Source organism: Bos indicus, chromosome 13 (genome assembly GCF_029378745.1).
Source record: "Bos indicus isolate NIAB-ARS_2022 breed Sahiwal x Tharparkar chromosome 13, NIAB-ARS_B.indTharparkar_mat_pri_1.0, whole genome shotgun sequence".
Taxonomy (NCBI): domain Eukaryota; kingdom Metazoa; phylum Chordata; class Mammalia; order Artiodactyla; family Bovidae; genus Bos; species Bos indicus.
Genome location: NC_091772.1, coordinates 82231045 through 82245722, shown reverse-complemented (window position 1 = coordinate 82245722; position 14678 = coordinate 82231045). Strand labels below are relative to the sequence as shown.

Genomic DNA, 14678 nt, shown 5'->3' with positions numbered 1-14678 from the left:
GAACATTATGTATGATTTTTAGGGGAGTTGCAGAGAGCGCATCAAAACTCCTTTGCATGCATAGCTTCCAGACCTCAAAGCGGGGATGTTATCAGCTGTCAATCAACAGGTATTTATTGAATCCCTGATAGTCTCTTAGAAAGCTGCTAGGTTCTGTGGAAAATCCAGAAGCAATAGAAACAAATAACATTTACTCACAAAGAGTTGATATTTGGGTACAAGAGATAAGATACATAAAATCATCAATAAATCAAAATGCTTATTATCAGGTTATCAGCAAGAGAGTTCATCACCCTGGCTGCATAGCTCAGAGGATCCTGAAATTACGGCTATCACAGGCAGCCAGAACCCTGGGAGAGTATATCAATAACTCGGCATCAACCAAACCAGAGTGGTGCCTGTTTCAAACCTGGGTAGACAAAGCAATTCACAAGAATTGTCTAAGCCCCAATATTTCAATAGCTTCTCCGTCTTCACCAAAGTTCAGCTTCTTTCTTTGATAATAAAGGCCACAGTTTTCTTTAGAGAACCTTCTTCCATTCTCATTTTATGAGTAAGTTTAGAATGCCCCTGGAGAGTCTAAGCTTTCCAAACTTTATACAGCAGCAGGACTGAATTCTTCTAAGAGGAATTTGAGGACATGGGGGAGATATTAAAAATCAATTTGTTGAGTCTAGAGAAATAACAAAAGATGAAAAAGGGAAGTCATTACTAGATGTTCCATCATCAGAAGCTATGGAGGAGAGATGGTTAGGTAACAGGAAAAGGAGCAGACTCGAAAGCTGTCTGCCCTTCACCCCAAATCTCTTTGAATATAAGACACTTCGAAGATTAAGCTTTTGTAACATTAGCCCCCTGCAGCTTTAAATCATTAAAGTTCCACAGCTGTGCTAAATATTATACAAGAGACACAAGAACGAGTAACACGTGCAACAGGAGGAGAGGCAGGCGGCGTGGAGAAAGACACCAACGTTGAGTCACCGTTTTTCTAGGGATAAAACCGTGAGTTAGGCACACTCGGGATTTCACTCACTGCCTCCAGGATGCGACGTGCCCACACCACTCCCGTCAGCAGATGAAAGAAGTGACTCTCAGAGAAGAGGAAGTCACGGGCCTCAGCCAGCGAGGTCTCCAACCTGGGAGCTGGAGAAGAGACACAAGTGAGGGAAGATCAGCCTCCACAGCAGAGATGGAGACGGGGGGAGGCGGGCCTGCGAGGATTCGGGCAGTCAGCTGCTGAGTGGCGGGCAGCTCTGCAGGGACTTCTGATTCTGGCCCCCAAAAGAAAAGCTCACGCCCACCGTGTGTGTCACGGTTCACGAGGCTCACAGGTCAGAGAAGAAAGGCTTTTGTCTCGTTTGTTTTTTTTTTTTTTTTTTTTTTAAGGTACAGCCAGGCTTATCTTCTCCTGAAGGAGTATTGTTCACACTTTACCAACTGTTGTCTGTTAGTCTCTCTCTTGTTAAAAAACAAAATCCATTGAGCAAATCTGAAGATCGAACTGGCTCTATTCAACAGTTCATGGTTTAGCCAACGTCCCATCAAGCAAGGAGAAGTGTGTTCCAAGGAGCCACACCAAGTGAAAGGTTTATCTTCCGTCTGGTTTGGTCTTGGGTTTCCTTTGTTTACTGTAAAGTTACTTGGTAAGTGGCGTGGCCACCTCTGTTGCCAATGCCTTTGCAAGAACAATAATTTTATTACGACTCTAGGACCTGAAGAGGTTTGCTACTTGAAGCCAGGTACCAGCTGAAGTTAAGGTCCAACCTGCCCAGGGAGCTAGCGGGTAAGGGCCCTCTCTTCCCTAAATGATTACATTTCAAACAGATGGTTTCCACATCCCAAGGAAACATTCCTGAGTTTTAAAACTGGCAGGAGGCTTATTTAGCTTTAAAAAGATTTTCATACCAATAAAAAGGGTTTTCAAAGGCAGAAAATGGGTGGAACAAGGAAGTCACAAACAAAAGAAAGGATTATTTCAGATAAGGTCAGCTGCTATTGAAGGAAGTTCCTGGGGTCTATCAGGCAGATGACCTCACTAGTGTTGATCAGGAAATTCCCAACCTACTGGTTTAAAATTCTGCTTGTGGGAGAAGCTGAAATTGCAATTAGCTTTGATATTAAGTTTTGGTTTGCTAAAGTGGGGTTTAGCACAAGTGACTCCATCCTGAGCCTGTCTCTGTTGACCTAATACAAATAGACTGCCAGATATTAATACTTCCTTAGCAAAGATGGGTTTATCCTGGATCAGCCAAGAATTGCAATTTGGGGCTGGCAGCCATGGTGAGCCAAGGGCAAGCCCCCCACAGCAAGGAAAGAAGAAAGCTTTTATAAGGAAATAAAAGGAAGTCAGGAGAGTACAGTAAACAGAGTCCATAGTTTTTATTTGCTCACCAGGAAGAGTCTTTCTTCTTCCTGTTAGTTCCTGCCGTTTGCGGGGAGAGCTCCCCTTTAAGGCCTCTGTTTATTAATTTTTTACATTTTTTAACACTGTACCCTCCCCCAGCCTATGCTTCCGTCTTCGCTCCTTGGCTCAGTCACCTCGTCTCTCCTCCGTCAGTCCTAACCTCTGTCTCTGTCTCTATATACACACACGCTTCTTTCCCGCCCCTGTGCCTTCTCGTTCCTCGCTCCTTCTCTCCCCTATTAGTCCCTCTGTTTTTCTCGTTTTGCCTTGCTCTACCTAACTCTGTATGTGTGTGTGCCTCTGTGTCTGTCTGTCTATCGGCTTCCTCCTCCTCTTTTTAAGTAAGCCGGAACCAGCTCCTTCCTGACGCTGTTAAACATGGGAGCAAACAACAGGAGGGGAGGCCAGAGTATTCCAAGCGAGTCTGTGCGCGCATGCTCAGTCAGTCATGGCCGACCCTTTGCGACCCCAGGGACTGTAGCCTGCCAGGCTCCTCTGTCCACAGGATTTCCCAGGCAGGAATATTGGAGCGGGGTGCCAAGCCCTCCTCCTGGTGATCTTCCTGCCCCAAGGACTGAACCCTCGTCTCCTGCGTCGGCAGATGGTTCTTTACCACCAAGCCCTCCTCCTGGCGATCTTCCTGCCCCAAGGACTGAACCCTCGTCTCCTGTGTTTCCTGCATCGGCAGATGGTTCTTTACCACCAAGCCCTCCTCCTGGCGATCTTCCTGCCCCGAGGACTGAACCCTCGTCTCCTGCGTCTCCTGCGTCGGCAGATGGTTCTTTACCACCAGCACCACCTTTCCATCTACCTAAACCCAAGACGTGTCCCTGGAAGGGGAGCAGACTTTCTAACCCTAAAGTATGCCTATTTGGCATAAGGATTATTTCAGGCTGATTATTTTTAAGAAACAGCAGACACAGAAGAATCTTTGAAAACCAAGTAGAAATTACTCTTTTGTAAGAGACATCTTGTAAGGGGAAGACTGAAGACAAAAGGAGACGGGGATGGCAGAGGATGAGACGGTTAGACAGCATCACCTCTCAATAGACATGAATTTGAGCAAACTTGGGAGAGATGTAGAGGACAGAGGAGGAGCTTCATGCTGCAGCTCATGGAGCTGCAAACAGCTGGACACGATTTAGTTACTAGACAACAACAAAGAGACATTTACATATATGAGAATCCTCCATTTGAAAGGATCTCTAAAAGAAAGAGGAAGATGCTCTGAATCTCTAGAAACTCATCAATGGAGAAGGCAAGGACTTAAATCTGCATAACAACCTTGCCCTTGTTTACTGGGCTTTTCCTCGTCACCCCCCATAACTGTCCCACCTCCAGCTCCAACATCTTCCTTTGACTTTAGCTGGAGATGGTATTTAAGGTGTTTGGGCCATTTGTGGGGGTTACTCAGTTTTCCTGGGTATCTCCCATGTATACAGAAGGTGTACATGATATTAAACTTCTGTTTGTTCTTTTTCCTGTTAATCTGTCTTTTATTACAGGGAGGTCTCAGTGAGGAACCAAGAAGGGTACGGGGAAAACAATTTTTCTTGCCATTCATCCTATCGAGATGATTGCCTCAAGCCAACTTGAGCTCCATCTTCTCACTTCCAATATCACAGAGAGGAAAAAGAAAAATTTGAAAAAAAAAACAACACTGGCATGAAGATAATTTGGAAGATAAATGAAGGTCTAAATGCCCACCTGAGGTGATGCTAGTGGTAAAGAGCCTGCCCGCCCAATGCAGGAGCTGCAGGAGACATGGGTTCCATCCCTGGATGGCAAAGGTGCCCTGGAGGAGGGCCTAGCAACCCATTCCCGTATTCTTGCCTGGAGAATGCTATGGACAGAGGAGCCTGGTGGCTGCAGTCCATGGGGTCGCAAAGAGTCGGGCATGACTGAAGAGACTTAGCATGCACACACTTTCTAGATAAAAGGAATAATTAACAAGACAAAGCACAAATTTCAACCAAGCTTCTACATCTTCTTTCCTGTGTGTGCAGTAAGAATCTTCACTTGAACTTTAAAGAACCAAGGGAGAAAAACTGTGCAACTCTTATTTTAAACTTTTCAGGCCAAATACTCTAAGCAAATACATTCATTTGCAATTCATTAAGAGGAAACAATTTGGAAAGACAGGCTAGTTTTACATAATGTGGTTAATTACATATTCAAGTTTTTATTTGTTTGCACCATGATAAAAATCTTTCTTTCAAAGAAACAAATTAAAAAGGAACCATCATTTGCATGATATCTAATTTCTGATTTTTAATCTGTTATCAAAGAGCTAATATTTCCATTTCTCATATTTAATTCTAACAGATAGCAGCATCCTTGCTACAAAGCATCCTCAAAGATTAGGAAAAGTCTCTGCAAATATCAGATCAATTACAAGAATACTCTGATTAGATGTCATTAGAATCGTATTACCATTCACCAAAGGGTATTCTGGGCAAGTACTTGCAGTGGGGCAGAAAATGAACTGGAACTGCTGAAGACTGACACCATTTGAAAACAGCCAATATGGTCTTTGAAGCCCAGGGTAAGAATTCTCTCTTCCCTGGAAGGGGACATGTTCTAAGCAACATCTCATTTGCTCTGGTCCAATCTAAGCAGAGATATGAGGACGTCAGACTAGAGCCAACAGAGATTCAAGCCTAACCCTACAATATCATCATGACAACTACTCTTTCAATAAAAGTCAACATTTTGGGGGTCATAGTTATAACATTTTTCTAACCAGAGTACCAATGAATGTCCTTGAGAAAAAGTTCTACCTGTAGCCCAAGACTTTTGCAATTTTAAAAGGCATTTTTGCAGTCATCTGAGGTTCATAACCTGCATTTTGAAGCAGTTTTACAAGAAAGTACACATCCCATGTGTTCTGCATCTATTAGAAAGTTTAACAAGCCTGACTCACCCTCCTTCCCTTCCCACCTCCTTCTGTTGCAGTAAGGGGGACCCCTGACAGGGCCTGAAACTGGGCTCCTGTCTAACACTCAGAAATGAATTGTCTGAGGAGACACATGTGCTGAGAAAGCAAGAGATTTTATTGGGAAGGGCGCCCGGGTGGAGAGCAGGAGGGTTCAGGGAACCCAGGAGGACCGCTCTGCCACGTGGCTCGAAGTCTCAGGGTTTATGGTGATGGGGTTAGTTTCCGGGTTGTCTTTAGCCAGTGATTCTGACTCAGAGTCCTTCCTGGCCGTGGACGCATCGCTCAGCCAAGATGGATGCCAGAGAGAAGGATTCTGGGAGGTGGTCAGACATGCGGTGTCTCTTTTTGACCTTTCCCGAACTCTTCTGGTTGGTGGAGGCTTATTAGTTCTGTGTTCCTCACCAGGACCTCCTGTCATGAAACAGCTCATGAGAATGGTCACTGCAGTGCCTGGCCAGGGCGGGCAGTTCCAGTCAGTGTACTTCCCCTAACACTTCCCTTGTTACCCTGGCCTCCTTTCTTCCACAAAAATATATCGAGATCCAAATAGGAAAATAATATAAAGCAGTGTAATTGTTAATAGACTTTTAAATTTTTCTATATATTATATTTTGACTTTCCCCCCCCAGTTTTCAACACCTGACAAAACCTTTCTGCCGGGGGGACAGGCCCCTCCCCGGGCTAGCTGATCCTTAGAGCAAAGGCCAGGCTGGAGCACTCCTCTCTCAAGTAAACCAGACCAGAGCCACACATCCCAGCAGGGAGTAACATGCCTCTGCCTAATTCACCCTGGGGCCAGGTGCCAAGGAACCAGGACCACCCCTTCAGCTCAAAGCCCACTGAAATGATCCTCACCAGCCAGTCTACACTGTTTAATTTTCCCAGCTTTGTCTCTCCTGCAGAAATCCCAGTAACGGCCCTACCCTGGCTTTCCACTCCTGTCGTGTGTGTGTGTGTGTGTGTGTGTGTGTGTGTGTGTGTGTGTGTGTGTGTGTGTGTGTGTGTGTGTGTGTGTTCAGTCACTCGGTCATGACTCTTCACAACCCTATGGACTGTAGCCTGCCAGGCTCCTCCGTCTGTGGAATTTTCCAGGCAAGAATACTGGAGTGGGCTGCCATTTCCTTCTGCAGGGGATCTTCCTGATCAAACCTGCATCTCTTGCATCTCCCGCATTGACAAGTAGATTCTTTACCACTGAGTCACCTGGGAAGCCTGTTCTGAAACCTGATAAAATTATGGAATTTCCTCTGTGAGCCTGGGTGGTGACATCTCCCCTGGAAACTAGGAGTATCACATACTTTTTTGTTTTGACCCTCTCCTAAGTCAGAAAACTAAGATCATGGCATCCGGTCCCATTACTTCATGGCAAATAGATGGGGAAACAAGGAAAACAGTGGCTGACTTTATTTCTGGGGGCTCCAAAATCACTGCAGATGGTGACTGCAGCCATGAAATTAAAAGATGCTTACTCCCTGGAAGAAAAGTTATGACCAACCTAAACACCATATTAAAAAGTAGAGACATTACTTTGCCAACAAAGGTCTGTCTAGTCTAGGTTATGGGTTTTCCAGTGGTCATGTATGGATGTGAGAGATGGACTGTGAAGAAAGCTGAGCACCGAAGAATTGATGCTTTTGAACTGTGGTGTTGGAGAAGACTCTTGAGAGTCCCGTGGACTGCAAGGAGATCCATCCAGTCATCCTAAAGGAAATCAGCCCTGGGTGTTCACTGGAAGGACTGATGCTGAAGCTGAAGCTCCACTTCTTTGGCCACCTGATGCGAAGAGCTGACTCATTTGAAAAGACCCTAATGCTGGGAAAGATTGGGGGCAGGAGGAGAAGGGGACGACAGAGGATGAGATGTTGGATGGCATCACCGACTCAATGGACATGAGTTTGAGCAAGCTCTGGGAGTTGGTGATGGACAGGGAGGCCTGGTGTGCTGCACTCCATGGGGTCGCCAAGAGTCGGACACAACTGAGCGACTGGACTGAACTGAGTCTCCTCTGTGGGCACACCTGAGGGAGCGTCACGTAAAGGGGCACCAAGCAAGGAGCTAGTGAAGCACACGTTTTGGAGACAGAGCAACACTTGCTGCTACCAGAGTAAAACTACTTGAAAATGACATTGCCCAAGAGCAAAGAAGAATAACAAAGTGTAGAGGAAACTACAGGGAGAGCAAGGAAATTTAAGCAAGACGAAACTCTCTGAACCCTGGACTAGAACTGCACCCGGACTTGTAAAGTTGTGTTGACAGATTCTCTCCAAGGCCAGACTTTCATCAGCCTCTCCCGAGCTTCTTTAAATTAGGCCTGACTTTTGGGTTTTCGTGTTCCTCTCTGCATTTCCTGATTTTAGTAAAAGTCCTGCTAAGTCAGTTCAGCCAGAATTCCCCATCTGCCCAACCTGACCACACTGTCTCACCTCCCTCTCTCACCAGTCCTTCACCCTCCACCATCCTCCGGGCAAGGCCTGACCACCCTGGCCTGCCACAGAGAATCCCTCCCTCACCCCTTAGTCAAAGCTATGGCTTTTCCAGTAGTCATGTACAGATGTGAGAGTTGAACCATCAAGAAAGGAGTGTTGAAGAACTGATGCTTTCAAACTGTGATGTTGGAGAAAACTCTTGAGTCTCTTGAACTGCAAGGAGATCAAACCAGTCCATCCTAAAGGAGATCAACCCTGAATATTCACTGGAAGGACTGACGCTAAAGCTGAAGCTCCAATACTTTGGTCACCTGATGGGAAGAGCTGACTCACTGGAAAAGACCCTGATGCTGGGAAAGACTGAAGACAGGAGGAGAAGGAGACGACGGAGGGTGAAATGTTTGGATGGCATCACCTACTTGATGGACATGAATCAGAACAAACTCCAGGAGACAGCAGAAACAGAGGAGCCTGGCGTGCTGCAGTCCATAGAGCTGCAGAGTCGGACATGACTTAGAGGCTGAACCCCAACAACGAACAGCTCCCTCTCCCTAGCGCCTCCTCGTAGTGATTTCCCACACTGTCCCCACCCCTCTCCTGTGCTGTAAGCTCCCACTTTCCCACAGTGTATCTGGAGTTGAGTCCATCTTCCCTCCAAGACCCCTTTGCTGCAGTCACCACCCCATCCCAGTCAGACCCCTTCAATAATGTCTGATCATCGCTAACAAGTGTCATGAATATTATTTTTTCTTTGACAATGTGCTCACAAATTACCCTCTTAACTCATGAACATATTTTAAGTTGTATTCATATTATTGGCAACTGAATTCTAATTAGTAAAGCATTTTGCTTTTACCAGATAAATTAATTTATTTCTGCATTTATTCAGTAAATAGATACCTCACCCCTAATATACTTTAGGCCCTATGTGGCAAAGAATGACAAAATTAATAACATATGATCCCTTGATGGGAGGAACACAGACAGACAAATACTTGCTTCTGCAGTGTAAAGTGCTGCTCACATTATAGATTTATGTCAAGAAGGATTTTACTGGGAATATTGAATTTTTTTCTGCTATTCAGTGGCTTAGTACTCTGAAGTAAGTAAAGAGGGAGGAAAGAAATTCCAGTAAGTCTGATCTATTGAATGGCCTCCTCAGTGGAATATACTCATCAACACCAGGGTAGAGCGGTTCCTTAAACTCACATCTTATCTCCTTCACGGGGACTTAATCCTTCCACCGAATCTGTTTTCTGTGCCCAGCAAGGCTACATCTCAGTCAGATCTCCCAGGTCTCAAGGATTCCTTTTCTCTCTAACAATACTTTGAATAGTTTTTTATACCATTAAAGGAAAATTTCATAGAACTGGGAAAATCATGAATCTCATACAGATATAAAATCAGCCTGCATTACAGATTTTATTTAATATTCATTGGCTAAATGAGCACACCAGGCAGATAAGCCAGTACAATGCAGAAGTCAAAGCAGCACAATATATAAGAAGTTAAACATTAAAACGAATTAAAAATGGGTACCAAAACTAGCTTGTACTGGGAATGGAGCAAAATTCATTTACACATCAATGGACAGGAATTATTTTGTATTGCTTAGGTTATTCACAATTTACAGAGTTGTAGACTAAATCCCATAAAATCAGAATCAGAAAGCACGAAAGGTTTGCTCCAGATAACGTACAATTTTCAGTAAGGAACAAATCTTTCCTATGGTGTGTTGTAAATGATGAACACCAATTTTAATGAAAATAACGAACTTCATCATTTATTAAGTGCTTATTTTGGTCAGGGGTCTTCCCAGGTGGCACCAGTGGTAAAGAACCCATCTGCCAATGCAGGAAATGTGAGTTCCATCCCCGAGTCGGGAAGATCTCCTGGAGGAGGGTATGGAAACCCACACCAGTCTTCTTGCCTGGAGACTCCATGCCAGAGGAGCCTGGTGGGCTACAGTCCATAGGGTCGCACAGAGTTGGACACGACCGAAGCAACTTAGCACGCATTCACTGGTCTGTGCTGAACGTCTGACAAGGCATCACCTCACTGGATCTATGCAACTAAACCTTGGAAGAAATTACCCCCACTTCACAGATGGAGAAACTCAGGCTTAAGAAACCTCCAAGGCACGTCGTTAATGAGGGTGGGCTTTAGGAACTGAAAACAGACGCCCACTGTCCTCACCTGACGTTGGCCGGCAGGCACACACTCGAAGCAGAGGGCGGTTCCATAAACTCTCCCGTGCTTAAAAGCTGAGGGCAGTTCGCAATTCTGCTGCAGAGAAGCAGCCAACGCTGACTCTCCTGAAAACTGTTTCCCTGGCTTGCTTTTCTGTTGTTGCTTTTGTCATTACAATCATGCAAAACAGCCGCCTCAGAGGACCCTGCTCCCCTGCCTGACTGTAAATCGGCGTGCCTTTGTTCAACTCAGAGAGGAGAACCTGAGCCTGCCCACCTGGGTATGTGTTCAGCTGCCAAGTTGTGTCTGACTGTCGTGGCCCACCAGGCTCCTCTGTCCATGGGGTTCTCCAGGCAAGAATACTGGAGGGGCTGCCATTTCCTCCTCCAGGGGACCTTCCCCACCCAGGAGTTGAACATCTCCCGCACTGGCAGGCAGATTCTTTACTGCTGAGCCACTGGGCCCACCTGTGAACAGCTACAACAAAAAGAGGAGATTAACACACGCCTTTCAGTGGCTGGCCGCTCCCAGAGGCGTCTTGGAAGACAGAAGACCCTTCCTCACCTCCCCATCCCTCCCTCTCCCTCTCCACCCCACCGCTCCTCCAGGCTTCTCTCTCTCTCTTAAAGAACCTGGCATACAGACCCAGGCACAACGGCCACTCTCAGACACGGGTCTGCCACCTTCTCGGTCAGTCGGCTTTCTGAGTAAAGTCACACTCCTTGCCGCAACCCCTCATCTCCTGGACGCACTGGCCTGCCCCTGTGCGGCGAGCAGAGTGAGCGTGGGCTTGCTAACACTTTAGTGTCTGTCTCCTTCTATCTGACTGCTTCACTGAGTTATGTTAACTGCAGTCTCCCCTCAAAGTGTCTGTGATCCCTCCTATAATTCAAACACATATGTATCATGTATTAGCCAAACAAGAAAGCTGAAGGGGTCCCCGGTGGCTCAGTGGATAAGAATTCACCCAAGGCAGCCAATGCAGGAGGCATGAGTTCGATCCCTTGTCCAGGAAGATCCCACGTGACATGGAACAGCTAAGCCTGTGCACCACCTCTACCAGTCCAGCGCTCCAGAGACCGGGAGAAGCCCGCAGGCCCAAGAGCTCGTGCTCTGCACAGAGAGACGCAGCCACAGGAGAAGCACCACAACCCGAGAGGCTCCTGCTCACCTCACTAGAGAGAGCCCACCCAGCAACCAGACCCACCTCAGCGTCAATAAGTAAACATAAAAAAAAAGAGAAAACGGAAAACTGAGAGTCTTGAGGGAGCAAGGTGCCTGTTAGATGAACAACGATTTCCAAAGAGCAAAGTCTGTAAGTACATTGATTCTTCCTTTTCCCTCTACTCCATAGCCAATGAATATTAAAGATCTACATAACAGTATGAAAATGACAATGTGAACCAAATCAGATTCCAGGCAACTCTACTTCTGCCATGCCTCTGTCACAATCATACTCCAGCAGAACCAAAGAACTCACGTTCTTACTCACAGCAAGTTGCAGGGGCGTGACTTCCACTTGGCTCTGACTTAAAGAAAACCTTTGGGAGCCAACATACATCATTTCCCTAAGCAGGCACAGAAAGGTAGCTTAGCAAACTAAAGACTGGATTTACTGGATTAAGCACCTGGCTTAAGGAGATTTAAATCCGACTTAATGATATTGCCAGTCCCTGGAGCCACTGGTTCAAATCCTAACTCAAGCTTTTGCTCTTCATCAGAAAATGCCAGCAAATTTGCATTATTTTGTAGATCAGGGGAAAACCTCAGAAACATTTTCATGTCTCCTCGTCACAGGGTAAAAATGAATTTCCTAACGACAAGCCACTTCCCTATAGAGGATGGTGTTAATGCCAGCAGGCCTTATTTTGGCTCAGAACTCATTCTGTTCCCAAGAGAGAATTTCTGCAACACTGGACAAAGCATTTTGTCTTCCCCATTCCTCTCACTCAGCCCTTCTGGGCCTTTGTTCAAATGTCATCTTCACAGTGAAGCAATTACTTTACACCTTCTTAAAATAAAATTGCGTCACCTCCATTTCCATCCATTTTCTCCCTGCTTCATCTTCACTGCTCTGACTACCGTCTCACATGTTACACAGTTTGTATATTTTAGCCTCTCTGTCGCTCAGTGAGTAGAGAATCTACCTGCGGTGCAGGAGACACAGATTCAATCCCTGGATCAGGAAGATCCCCTGGAAAAGGAGATGGCAGCCCACTCCAGTATTCTTGCTGGGAAATCCCATGGACAGAGGAGCCTGGTGTGCTACAGTCCAAAGAGTCGTACATGACTGAGAAATTAAGCACACACATCCCCATCTAGAATAAAGCTCAGTGAGTATCAAGACTACCTGTGTTCAGCAGTACAACCAGAGCCTAAAACAAGGGTTAAATACAGAGAGAGTCAATGTATTCCTGCTGAACAATCACACAAATCTCAGCAAACGGCTTTGGTCTTCCAAGGCCCACAGGTGCCTCTCACCTCTGCTCCTGTCTGTCTGTCCCACCCATCTCCCCATGGTGTCTGTGGTCTGGCGGCCCCGCCACCCTGCAGCTGCGTCTCTTCAATCCCACCCCAGTCTCCCCATCATTTCTGTGGTCCGGCAGCCCCGCCACCTCTGCTGTCTGTCTGTCTGCCCCACCCCGTCTCATTTCCTTGATTCCTGACTTCACATATCTCTTCACATTCTTGAACACAGGAAACTTATTGGTCATTGATTATTCGATGGACTGGCATCTTCTCCCAGCCACAGAGGTCTTCCACCAATGGCCTGCTATCAACAAGACCTGCTGATCTGAGACAGAGGTCTTAGCCAAAGAAAACGAAACTTCACTGGGGCCGGAGTGAAAATAAATAAATAATAATTTAAAAAGATCTAGCTAGACAAATAATAATAGCAGTGGAGAAAAGATGTGAGGCAATGAGAGCAGCAGTGCCCACGTCCAGAGGGGAAACGCGCTTTGTGCTTTGGGGAACTAAAGGAAACTCACTGCGGCTGCATGAGGGCAGGGCAGCAGCCCCCCGGTTCCCGGGAGAATGTTTCCAAGACCCCCAGTGATGTCTGGAGCCAGGGACAGTGCCAAGCCCCGTACACACACACTCTGTGTTCCCTCCTACAGTAACAGGTGGGTGCACACACAGCCTGGATATACTCAACAAAGCGCTGATTCCATCCTAGGCTGGATAGAACAGGACAGTGTGAGATTTCAACACACTATGCAGAATGGCATGCAGCTCTGAAGCTATACATTGTTAATTTCCCATTTAATATTTTCTGGCCATGCTTAGACTCAGGTAACTGAGGCCACAGAAAGTGAAACTGCTACCGAGTCCAAGCTCGTTCTGCTGGTCGCACGATAGGCCAATAAATCTGAGAGACAAGGAGTTGACGCAAGAAATATGACTTTATTTGGAGAGCCAGCTGACTGAGAAGGTGGCAGACTAAAGCCTCAAACTACCCATCTTGTTGCGGCCTAGATGCCAATTGTTTTATGGATCAGAGATGGGGGGGGGAACAAAGTAAAAGCCACATGATTTCTGTAAGCGCCTCCTAGAATGGCAAATATCAGGCAGGGGCGGGTTAGCTTCTTTCTTAGTCACTTCACAGGTGGTGTGAGACGAGCGTCTCCTGCCGTATCGATGAACAAGGCTGTCACGGCAGCTGGATTCTGGCCCTCCAAACGCGAGTTTCTGAGCCACGCTACAGGCAGCGCCACTCCCTGCGCAAGGAACTGAGGATGCCACAGTCGGTGGAGGTGGTGCCCTGTGGGCTAACAAAGGGCTGCAGCCTCAGGGTCAGGCCGGGCGGGCAGCGGCCTCTGGGCTTCCCAGGCGGTGACAGTGGTAGAGAACACTCCTGCCAACGCTGGAGATGTGAGAGATGCGGGCTCCATCCCTGGGTCAGGAAGATCCCCTGGAGGAGGGCCTGGCAACCCACTTCAGTGTTATTGCCTGGAGAATTCCATGGACAGAGGAGCCTGGCAGGCTAGAGTCCACGATGTTCCAAAGAGTCAGACATGACTGAAGTGATTTAGCATGTAAAATAACAAAAATGGCAAAAACAAGGGTTAAAGTCAAAGAAACAGATGTATCATGGAGTCAGAATTAACCCTTCCTGGTTATAAAACCGTGGATAAAGAGGAATGACTGTGTGGGATAAAGTGCTGCAAAAGTAAACAGATGTCAGATGTCAGCAGAACCTATGAACTTAAGAAACCTGGGTTTCACTGTGAAGAAAACGAAACAATATGAGTTTGTTGTTGTTGTTTTTGTTGTTTTTAAAGAAAAGATATTAGGATTTTAATCAAGTTAACACCACCATCTTACTGCTTGCTTCTGGATTCAAAACTATACATCAGCTCCACGCCCAGTCTCTGAATTCTTATCTGTTCTTCAGTTCAGTTCAGTTCAGTTCAGTCACTCAGTCGTGTCCGACTCTTTGCGACCCCATGAATCGCAGCACGCCAGGCCTCCCTGTCCATCACCAACTCCAGGAGTTCACGCAGACTCACGTCCATCGAGTCAGTGATACCATCCAGCCATCTCATCCTCTGTCATCCCCTTCTCCTCCTGCCCCCAATCCCTCCCAGCATCAGAGTCTTTTCCAATGTGTTGTGAAAGACAGGGAAGCACAGGCTTCATGGGCAACCCACAGGCAATTCATGGAGTCTGAGAATCTAACAGCAACAGTGCAAGTAAATGCTTGATGAAATCTGACACT

General features: G+C 46.5%; 1 long non-coding RNA gene across 4 annotated transcripts in view; it reads right to left on the bottom strand.

Moving 5' to 3' along the window:
* LOC139186629 (uncharacterized) overlaps positions 1–14678 on the bottom strand; it is a 158442-nt gene that overhangs the window by 127048 nt on the left and 16716 nt on the right. Inside the window, exon 5 of one of the 4 annotated variants that reach the window (XR_011570307.1) lies at positions 1034–1143. The exons of the other annotated variants lie outside the window; for them this stretch is intronic. This is a non-coding gene — a long non-coding RNA (uncharacterized lncRNA). The remainder of the gene's footprint in view (positions 1–1033; positions 1144–14678) is intronic. 4 annotated transcript variants of the gene reach the window in all.